The sequence below is a fragment of the Protomyctophum bolini genome, assembly GCF_963924005.1.
Source record: "Protomyctophum bolini genome assembly, chromosome: 11".
Taxonomy (NCBI): Eukaryota; Metazoa; Chordata; class Actinopteri; order Myctophiformes; family Myctophidae; genus Protomyctophum; species Protomyctophum bolini.
In genome coordinates, this window is record NC_137872.1 from 11,717,066 (window position 1) to 11,728,332 (window position 11,267).

Below are 11,267 nucleotides of genomic sequence, written 5' to 3' on the forward strand. Positions count from 1 at the left end.
TCCTCACTTTTAAGGGATGCATGTGAGGATGTATCGTATTGTATATCTGATATGCCATAACTTTCAAAAAAGAAAAGAAGAAAATAATATTGAGAACAACCTTTATTATGTCAAAAGACTGCCACCCTGCCTGACCTGAACTGAACCTCCCCTTTTGTCTATTTAATTATACAGTTGAATATATATGACTGCCTGGGCATGGTTACAGGAGTTGAGTGCCATGCTGACAACCCATATTCCTCTTGTTGGAAAAGCGTGTGAAGGCAAGTAAAATGCACACACACAAACAGCGGCTCTCCCAGGATTCTAAGAAATGAACAAAGTCCCCTTTCCCTCTCTCTATACGCCTTCATTCATTCCATCCCTCTTCTCCATCCCCGGGCCCACATCAATCCCTCTTTCCCTCCCTCAGCCCACAGTCCACATCCTGGTACCACTGGCTGCCCCTAGCCTCACCATAAACACAAACAGTACTTCCATACTGTAAACACCTCACCATGAATACATTACCTGCCTTTCCGTATAGGATGACACATTCATCCCTTCTGATATAGCCTACAGTATTATGTGCCTAGAATATCCTTTCTCAGAAAAGGAGCCACACAAATGGAACACATGGGAGGAATCTCATAACTTTTCAACATTTCCAGTAGTAGATTTCTACACTGATTCAGGCGCCTCAGGTCATCATTCAACCCTGTTGTTGGCTAAAATAACAGTTTTGTTTAATTAGCTATTGTATGGTCATACAATAAAGTATTTATATGCCACCCAGCACGGCTGAGATGACTACCATCTCCTCTTTTAACACCTGTGATCTCCACCCATACCAGCATGGCTACGTGTGTGGCTCTGCACCACCATGTCATTCAAGTGGAAGCCTTCTGGTAACGCACCTCTGTACGCCTCACAGTGAGATTTTCTCACCGGCTCTCAAAAGCACAATCTCGACACACACAGGCGCACATACACAAAATGTGAATTTGGGCTGGATTACATTTATAGCAAGGTTTAACGACGATATAGGCTATGTTGTATTTGACTGGGCATGTGAGTTCTAATCCTATACATTGCATTAAACGCCTGTGATTTATCTGTCTTGATTCTTTCTCACACTTCCGACACGATTGCCAGTGGAGGCTTGCAGGAGAAAAGGTTGTTTTCATAGCAGCAGGAAGCGAAGCCTCGCAACCGCCCCTTCCTGTGTTTCAGTTGTTCCTAAACGCATGCTGACAACCAGTGATCTACAACCATCCAATAAGCAAGGGGTTAATCCCGCAAGACCCATCTTCATCTTCCATGCCTCCAATTGCTCATCCTTTTTTCCCCGTTTTCCCTGTTTTTGTGCCGATGCTTGGTGTTTGATTTCCCTAAATCTGTCTAGGAGGAATTTTAATTTGTAGCTGTGCTCATGAGAGTGTGACGGGAAGCAGGGTGGGAGGAACAGGTGCAGTTGGGGAGGATAGGGTTCCCTACCACCACCAGACATGGAAAAGAACACAATTGATTGCGCTTTTTAAATTTAGAACACATGACATGCAAACCTAACACATTTGTGTATGTGTGTGTGTGTGTGTGTGTGTGTGTGTGTCTGTGTGTCTGTGTGTGTGTGTGTGTGTGTGTGTGTGTGTGTGTGCACACGTGTGCTCGTGTGCATGTCTGCTTGCTTGCTTGCTTGGCTGCCTGTCTGAGTGTGGGTGATGGAGTGTGATGGATTCCATTCTATGTTGTGAGTGCTGCTGGCGGATTCAACCAGTACAGTCTTGAAAGTCATCATCTCCTTTCAGAAATCTCCATCTCCTCGTGTCACCCCAGTGCTTTATCTTTAGCTAATAAGCAGGGCCGTGCAGAGAGCACTGAGGGGGCAGGTGCAAAACCCAAGAAAAGAGAACATGTGTGTGCGTGTGCATAGCACACAGAGTTTTGGGGGTGGTCTTTTTGTGGTGTCCGTCCCTCGTACTCAGATCGGTGAACAAATAGGACCACCGCCTGTTTTCGACCGGCAAATTACATCAGCTCGGCAAAGAGCATTAAAAAACGACCAACGCGTTTCGGCTGCCAAGCCCTCGTCAGGGTCATACTACAACATGCTTGTAATTTAAGTAGCGATATAGGAAGAAATAAAACTCAATACACACCTGATTACTGAGTGAAGAGGACACTTGATTGATTCCTGCTTGACCTCTGATTACAGGGGTTCTGGAACAGGTCAGTCTGTCCAACATCTGTCAAAAGGGTGAAATTGGTTGAGTAATGACACAGGAGGGTAATTCCCAACCCACCACCAAAGCACCTTAAGGTGCTTTGGTGGTGGGTTGGGAATCAAGTTGAACTTGAGAGCTCTTGGGGATTGGAGGTAAATGAGTGAATGTGATTGTACAATGCAGGGAACAACAGCACCCCTCCACCCACCCCCTACAGAGGGAAATAGGGCAGCTGAGTACCTGAAGCGTGTCATTCAGTTTCACCCTTCCACGACCGATAGACATTACCGGTAGCCAAGAAGCTGTACAATGCTCGCTCCAGCTCCACCATGGTGTCTCGCCCACTGACCAATTTGACTCTCGTTCTTGTGACTCTTATTTTACGTGGACTAATGAAATGTAATGACAATCAAAGACTCCAATGTAATGGGAGTCTGGCCCTCTGCTCACCATGAAAAGCTTCCCACAGCCACAGATAAGTATAATGTCTTTATAAAGTTGTCCTCCTCTGTCACAATCTGGCGCCTTGTGCGCTTGTAGCTATATTCGCTATTAAAGTATATAGTACCAGTAGGACGCCTGAGGGCGAGGTCGCGTGCACTGGCCATATATGGAGCGTGACTTGAATGTACAGGGTTTGATGCGGTCAGATCAACATATGGAATGTCAGAACAGGTCAGCTCCATATATGGAGACCTAAGGGTGGCAGCGGGGGCATGTCTTCAGTGTACAGGGTTTGATGAGGGCCCAGGTAGGGCCGGGCCTTCATTTTCGGGCCTGTTGAGAACTCTAGTTTTGGCCGGCTGCCATGAACAGATAACTTTGGGGCAGGCCCGTCTAGAGTTTAAATGGACAGGTAACAGTCAAAAGGGGAGAAACGACGGCCTGATGATGTCATAGTGATGTCACGAGACCTGGGAACAATATATGGGGGCTTTCCCTATGTATGGGGATTTTGAGTGACGAAGAACGCACAATTCCATAGTTAACTGCGACCTTTGGTCGCAATAAAATAAGACGTAAGTACTATAAGTAGTTAAAAGAAGTAACATAAATTGAGGCCGAAATGTACTTTCAAAGCAAAAATATTTAACTCCATTAATCCATCCCCACTGAAAATGAATCCAAACCTATTCATGGTAAGAAAACATAAATGCAGGCACATGGAACTGTGCCATTTGGATATAATACACAAAAGACAACCCTGTGAGAGACAACCCTGTTCTAAATGCAAACCTGTGTTTGGGTTCATTTTAAAACTTTCCAATCGGCCAGTTTAAATGTTTTAGGAAAATGTAAGCTTGCTGCAAGGCTGTTCACTATGCACATTACACAGGGAGGGGACTGGTGCAAAGGACAGGGAGACCCATGGTGAATGGGGTGACTCACACACACACACACACACACACACACACACACACACACACACACACACACACACACACACACACACACACACACAGGTTTAATGTACTGTAAGTCCACTGTTATTAAAACTCAGTAATAGTGCCTGACTTATCTTTTTGTGGCCTACAGATGGCGCCAGATACTCAGCGTTAAAGTATTGTTCCTGCAAAAAACAAAAGTGGTGTGTGCTGCTGCTACTGTTGCTACTGCTCTCTGTCATTGTATTCATTTGGGAGCACATCAGTGCACACATCTGTGTGTCTGGGTGGGCGTGGACTCCTGGCTACTGGACTGGAGTTGTCATTGGGCTGATGACATAATCTTTGAACAGAGAATGTGCCATTCCTTGGACCCCATGTGTGTCAGTTCATTGCAGTGCAAGTGTGGAAGTCAGGAAGTGTGTTGCACCCATTACAGTCTGTGGGGGAAGTTGACTCACGATGAGGATAAACACTGACCCCTTTCCCGTCCAGTAATAGCCACACACACACACACACACACACACACACACACACACACACACACACACACACAGATGCATATCTGTAGTGTTTGGCCTAACAGAAACTGCCACCTCACATAAACAAATGAAAGCTCTACATGTGGCAGTGTTTGTCTATGGCTGAAGCGGCAGATAAAGATGGAGTTGATACAGAGAGAGCGTTAGAATGTCCAAATACGTGAAAGCAGTGTAAAGCCTGATTCATAGGCTAGTTAGTTGCGTGCCAGTGACCATGCACTGAAAGCAGCAGATCTACAAGCTCACAACATGTCACCTGACACATTGTGAGCTTATGATTTCCGTTGTGCGACACCCACACGCAACTATAAATTAAGGACTCCTTGGTCGCTGCCCTCCACTCCCTCGTGCCTATAGCATCAGGGGCTTTCTTGAGCTCTGCAACAGTAGCTCTCCTGTCACACCGCAGTGTCTCTATATGTAGACGGTGTGCCTCTTTCCCCTTCTAGCTGCGCCTTGGCCACAGCTTAAGCTTCTATGCTGCAAGGACATATTCTATGTCCTTGCACCTCCACAGTCCTACATTGACTGATTTGGAATGGCATTATGGCAGGTCTCCCTACTTATATAGGCTAAGCCCCTCCCACTGGACCATACCAAACCTGAATTGAATCCACAATTACACCAGTTAAATTCACTATGTCCAGAGACATTACATTTCTCAATACACACATTTAATTGTTTAACGTTGTTTAATGCAACCAGATTTTCTGTTTGGATGCATGGGCTGTCAAGGCCAGAAAGTAGTTATTTGCCACTCAGTAGGTATTCCTGCATAACTTCCGGGTTTGATGATGATGTCACATGCATACCCTCTATTCAAACATAGTAACAAGAGCTTCTGAGTTCTTCTCACTAAATAATATAGGCCTACATTGGATCCATTGGAACAGATACTTTTTTCCATTTCCTACAAAAGGTTATTGTGTTGCTGGTTTATCTTCCTATACCTGCCTGGCCATGCTGGACATTGTGCTGGAAATCACCTAATTGGCAATGTGATTTCGACCACCATTTCCAGCAGCGATACACAAAGCAGCACTTAACCAGCGAGCGGTATCTCCCGACTGGCTGAATGGGAGCCATTCAGGCCGACAGGAATTATTTTTCCATTCTCAGATTTACTGGTTTGAAGCTCTTCAGGAACGCTCCGACAGGAAACCCCAGAGGATATAGGGAGTGTTCCGGGTATACGTACACTATATTATGATAGAAGTCACTTTATGTTATACTCAACCGGCCTCAAACTTTAATAATGTTTCCTCCATAGTGTCTCCACGCTCCCTTTCCCCTCGACGTCGGTGGCTCGGTCTCGCCAGAAAAAGAAGCATTGCATTGCATCGACACTTATGTATCATATGACATGTCATTCGACCATGTATATAGATTAGCCTGAAGTCCCAGGATAGTTTTCATTCCGACAGGCCCACCAACGCACAACGTGTCCGGGACATGGTGTGTTTGTGGGTGGGATGGAGTGGACCTGAGGCGCCCGTCTGGGAAATAGCAGGGCTGCATGCCATTAGACTGAGGGAGGACAGAAGAATGAGAAAGAGATGGAGCGAGGCAGGGCATTGATCATATACGTAGCACTGCCTCCCCCCCCCCCAAACACACACACACACACACACACGCCTGTGTACTTTTCTGCATTTCATTTTATCCGTCCTAAATGTTCTATCCATGTTTTCACTATTTCAGCCCCCTCACTCTGGAGCCTTCTCCCGCAATCAGTCAGATCTGCTGAAGCAGCAGCCGACTGCTTCAAGCAGCGCTTGCATGTTTTTATAAATGCTGTTGGTTGGTATGTTGACTGTGTACACTTTCTCTGCACAGGTTTTGTTTTGTTTACACGTTCATTTGTAACATATCTTTGTGTTTCTGTTGTGACAGAAACATTAGGTTTTAGACGAGTCTATAGAGCCCTGAGGGACTCCGTTCAACCATATGGGGTTTAAGTGGTTTAAAGTCATACTTTAGTGCCAGAAGTCTGGACACTGATCATCAGCATGAGAGGAAAAGGAAGCACTTATTTCTAATTCTGGGTTCTTTTCACAAGTCGCAGCATGGAATAAAAGATGTGAAGACCACAGACTTCCCTCTCGCCCCAGAAATATTCATTGCACTATATGGTGCCACCAACTTGTTTCAGTCTTCATCGGGGTGTTACGAGACGGAGCGTTAAAAGGGAATCTATTTTCCCTGTGACAATTTCACCCCTGCTGCTCGAACGTGATTATTTTCCTGTTAAAACGTAATTACATCCGAAGGGAGGTCTTGTGACACAGGCCACTGTGGTCCGCACTCCTACAGAGGAATATAAATGCCAGGACTAGATGAGTTCAGTGGCCTCGTGCCAAAACCCCAGGCCTATTGATGCTTATTCGAGCTCTAATTCAACCCCTCGAACAAATATTTCTTTGAGAGAAAGAAAAAAAAGTGCAGCCGGAGAGGGGAGGTCTGCCAATGGAGACGAGCTATGTATACACAGAAGCATATCACAACCAATAAGGACACGAGCATCAAAACGCCTCAACATTGGACGTCTCCCAAGAGGAAAATGCACACAGATATCATGTTTCTTCTTGCAGTTTGTTACACAAGCGCCTGAAATTGTCTTTTAGCTCTTATTTTCACCACCCTTTTCCCGCTCCCTCCCTCCCTCCCACCCTCCCTATGGTAGGAAAGCTGTGGAGGTTCAAAGAGGTCGCTGTGGTGAATCGTCAACACACCTGTACGCCTCAGAAACGGTGGAGAAATGAAAATGTCAGACGCAGGGGTGTTACCTGACATGTCGGTCGGTCTACCGTATCATTTATCGCACAGAAAAGATGAAGCATACGCAGATTAGACACAGCAGGTCCACTGAGTGGAACTTGAGGAGTGGGATGTGTTTGTTAGCTAGCTTCAAGATTCAATCATTTATTATCATTGAGACATTGATTTGGATTTGTTTTGGTTTCTTTTCCTAGCAATTATTTATTCCTCTTGATCAATCAAATAATCGAGAATCGTTTTTTTATAAAGAAATTCTAAATCAATTAGTTTGACTACATTATAGTTCTATTTTATATTTCATGACAACATACCGGTATACAGTACAACCACTCACAATGTATGTGAACTTGTAGATGCTACGGATGCTTAAATATTGTTGATTTATACTGAAATTTCAGTTTTCACTCCCAAAATCTATATCAATCTATCAAAAATCAATTATTAGCAATTACTTTTTTATTTAACGGATATATGAACTGATTAGTTGGATGAACCTTTGCAGCAGTAGTGCTTGAGGTAGATTGTTGTGTTCATACAGTATGTCACTGCAGGCTGCCCTGTTGGGTCATGTCAGTGTGGTGCCAAGTGTCCTGGTGTCTCTATAGCAATGTCACACTGACACACACATGTATGCACATACTGTACGCACACACACACACACACACACACACACACACACACACACACACACACACACACACACACACACACACACACACACACACACACACACACACACACACACACACACACACACACACACACACACACACACACACACACACACACACACACACACACACACACACAGGGTAGACATGGCTCTAGTGTCTTTGTCACCTGATCAATCATCTGGACAGCCTCTAGACATCTACAGGAGAGGCATTCCTTCCCAACAACTGGAGAACTAGAGAAGGGGACGGGGTATTGAGACATGTCAGGGAAAACGTCATAGACTAGTGGAGACTGTGACATTTCACAGTCAATTTCCATTCCATATAGATGATCTAAGTGGGAATGACTGACAGTGACCAATAGACTGAAGACAAAGTGCAGTAGGGCCTACTATGTTGAAGAGTAGGCTATAAGTAGCAGAATGGAGGTCATTTCTGTTTGGTGAAGACAGTTCACTCTCTCAATGCAGAAGGTACAGTAGCTACAGTAGATAGAGATATAACTCACGACACGTCGTATAGCTGCTATATTTGGAGCGTCCGTTTGCAGCGTTTTGACATGGTGTTTCGACGTGTCTGAAGCGTGGTGAACTTTGACCAAGTGGCAGGCATCAACCAATAGGACAGAAGCGCTGTGGTTGAACCCACTTGACAGGCATTTTGCTTGTAATCAATAATAACTACTCCAACATCTACATCTATCTATAAATGCACCAAGTCTCTGTCTGTATGTATGTCTGTGTGTGTGTGTGTAATCCACGTAACTCGAGAATGTTCGCCCCTGCATTTCCAACTTGCATCGTCCCAAGTTGGCCAGCGCCCAACTAGCACCGTTCTATAGTGTATCTAAATTATCCACGTCTCTGTATGTCTGTCAACCACGAACTCGAGAACCACTCGCCCCGCCGACTTCAAATTCGACACATGCGTTCCACACCACCACGTGGTGCGGCCAGTGCATGTCAGTGTGTGTCTCAGTCCTACAACATGGTGAGAAACAACAGTGCGTGGGAGCAGAAGAAGAAGAAGGCTTTCTTTCATCTCTGTGTTGTTGTGTTCTCTCCTCTCCAGATGACTGAATAGTATAATCCTTAAGTGACATTTTTTACATGTCCTTCTTGGGACTCCCATGGATACCATGGATTTTAACCATGGGTCATCCCATCATGTGTGGGAGCCCAAATTTGTATAATTCTTCAAAGATCCATCCACATATTGCAACTTCAGGCAGTAATGGCTTGATTGTCTTCATAGGCAGTAATTCTAGACCAGTAAGTCCTATTTGACATCACAGTGTCATAGGGAGACCACCTCCGACAACTACAGATGTACTAGTTATATTGCTTTAAGATATACAGATTGGCCAAAATAACATTTAATTCATTGATATCGGCTTTAAATGAACACAAGGGTTTCCCTGCTGATTCCAGCCACAGATGGAGTAGGTGGGGCCAGATGAGAAAGGAAGCTGTGAGCCAAATAAAGCACAGCGCTGTTTACAATCCTCTCGGTGGAAGGCCTGAAATCACAGAAAGTGTAGATTCAAACACTCCCACTCAGCACTGTTAGCCACGGGGTGGCGGGACGAGGCCTTGATCCAGCGTCCGTGATCAACGTGTAAACGCGCAGGCACAGTGGTACTGAAAACATTTCATATGAGAAACAGACACTGCGGTCTTAGTTTGATGGTTTGTTTGACCAAGAGTGTCATGAGTCGAGCCAGCAATGTCCGTCAATGCATTCCAGTCTGTATGGTAGCATTAGCCATAGCATTCCAGTCTGTATGGTAGCATTAGCCATGGCATTCCAGTCTGTATGGTAGCATTAGCCATAGCATTCCAGTCTGTATGGTAGCATTAGCCATGGCATTCCAGTCTGTATGGCATTGGTTACACACCGCCGCTCTGGTAGGGTTAGCCATAGCCACAAGCGTATAGATCCCTATTCTAGCTACTGTATGTAATAACAGGCAGACATTCTGTAAATATAGCAGATATACAAGTTCAAAATATGTCACGTTGCAATGTAAATCGGCTCGGTGTAGAGGGAAAAGAGGACTGGGCCAAGGCTAGACCAGGGGGGGCCCATGCAGTCACACATATATGGTAGGGTTTAAGTGGTTCAAATCACAGAAACACTCCCACTCACACCACTGTTAGCCACGGGGTGGCAGGGCATGAAGGCCTGATCCCTCAGCGCCCACGTTCAATGTTCAAACATGCACACGCAGTGTCACGCACTTGTACGCGCACACACATACACATGATCCTCCCCACTTTGTGGCTTTAGAACAGGACAAACATATGTGGGGGGGGGGGGGGGGGGGTGGCATGCCATGCAGCTATGCGGACAGGATTATCGCAGGATCTGACCCGCTGACCCTGTGGAGGTCATGTGTGAGGCACAGGCTGCAGCCACCAACGCCAGCATGCCTGACGTCTCAGGAATCCGCCCAGCGCCACTCTGCCTGCCTGCCTGGCCCCTGTCGTAACACACGTGGCTAATAGGACCGCACATAGCAGTTATAGGCCCTTGGCAAGAGGAGCATGAGCGCGGCGGACGACAGCTATAAGAAGGACTTAAGGAAGGCAGGGAAGAAACGGCTTGCTTGCGTGCGTGTGTGCGCGTGCGTGCGTGCGTGCGTGCTCATATGCACACTTATGTTTTCACTAAATGTGTGTATGCATGTTTCGCTCTTACTCCAGGGATTAGTGCATTATGTGTTGCCACGCCTTTAGACGGAACCCTAAGCCGAGTCCAAATAGTCATTTATGCCAGGGTTGACGGAATCCACTTATCTCCCTAACTGTAATAAATGGAGAGCGTGTGAAACACATATTTATACCATTATTATATACCGTATATCAAAGCACTAGAATGGGGATTTGGTGTGGGGGTCAGGCTTACACACAGCTGGCTCGTTGGCAGGAACAAGAGGAGAATGATATATTACATGAGGACAGCATGGTTGTACAATGAACAACCTGTCTTGTTTTGTCCTCTTTAAGACAGCTCTACACACACACACACACGCATACACAGTGCAAGTCAAAGTAAAAGAACCTCAGTTGTAACAGTCACACAGTAACAGTAACAGTAATAACCCTGATGTGGAAGGCATTGGATATATGTGAGTTGGTGTGACTTTTATGCATTTGTAACTCCCAGCGTGAACAAATGTAACGTCATCGTTGCATACTGTATGTACAGTACACTCTCAGAGAAACACTGAGGGGCACTGGGGTGGTGCAGGGGTCATGCTCCTGCCCACCAGACTATAGGGGTTTCCCAAGGTCCCGCTTTGCCCGGAGTTCCAACAAACACAACTTGCAGTGTCTGTGGGAGGGAATGGTGTTTGTTGGCGCTGCACCAGTGACATCTACTCTACAGGTCTGTCAAGGCACCTGTCAGGGGTGTTGAGGAATAGCCTGTTCCTTCACACACGCTATAGGAAGGCCTACTGTACATCCTACTGTACATCCTACTGTACATCCTCCCGGTGACGCTCATCATGGGCATGCAGGAGAGAAGAAGCGTCAGGCGCTTCCACGTATATCGGAGGAGCCGTGGTTTCAGCCATTAACAGGTACAAGTGTGTTGGGAAATCAGGGAAAGGGGTGCAACCGGCAAATAAATTCAAATGATACACTGAGGATTTTATGTGAGAGTTCACATGAGGGGAAA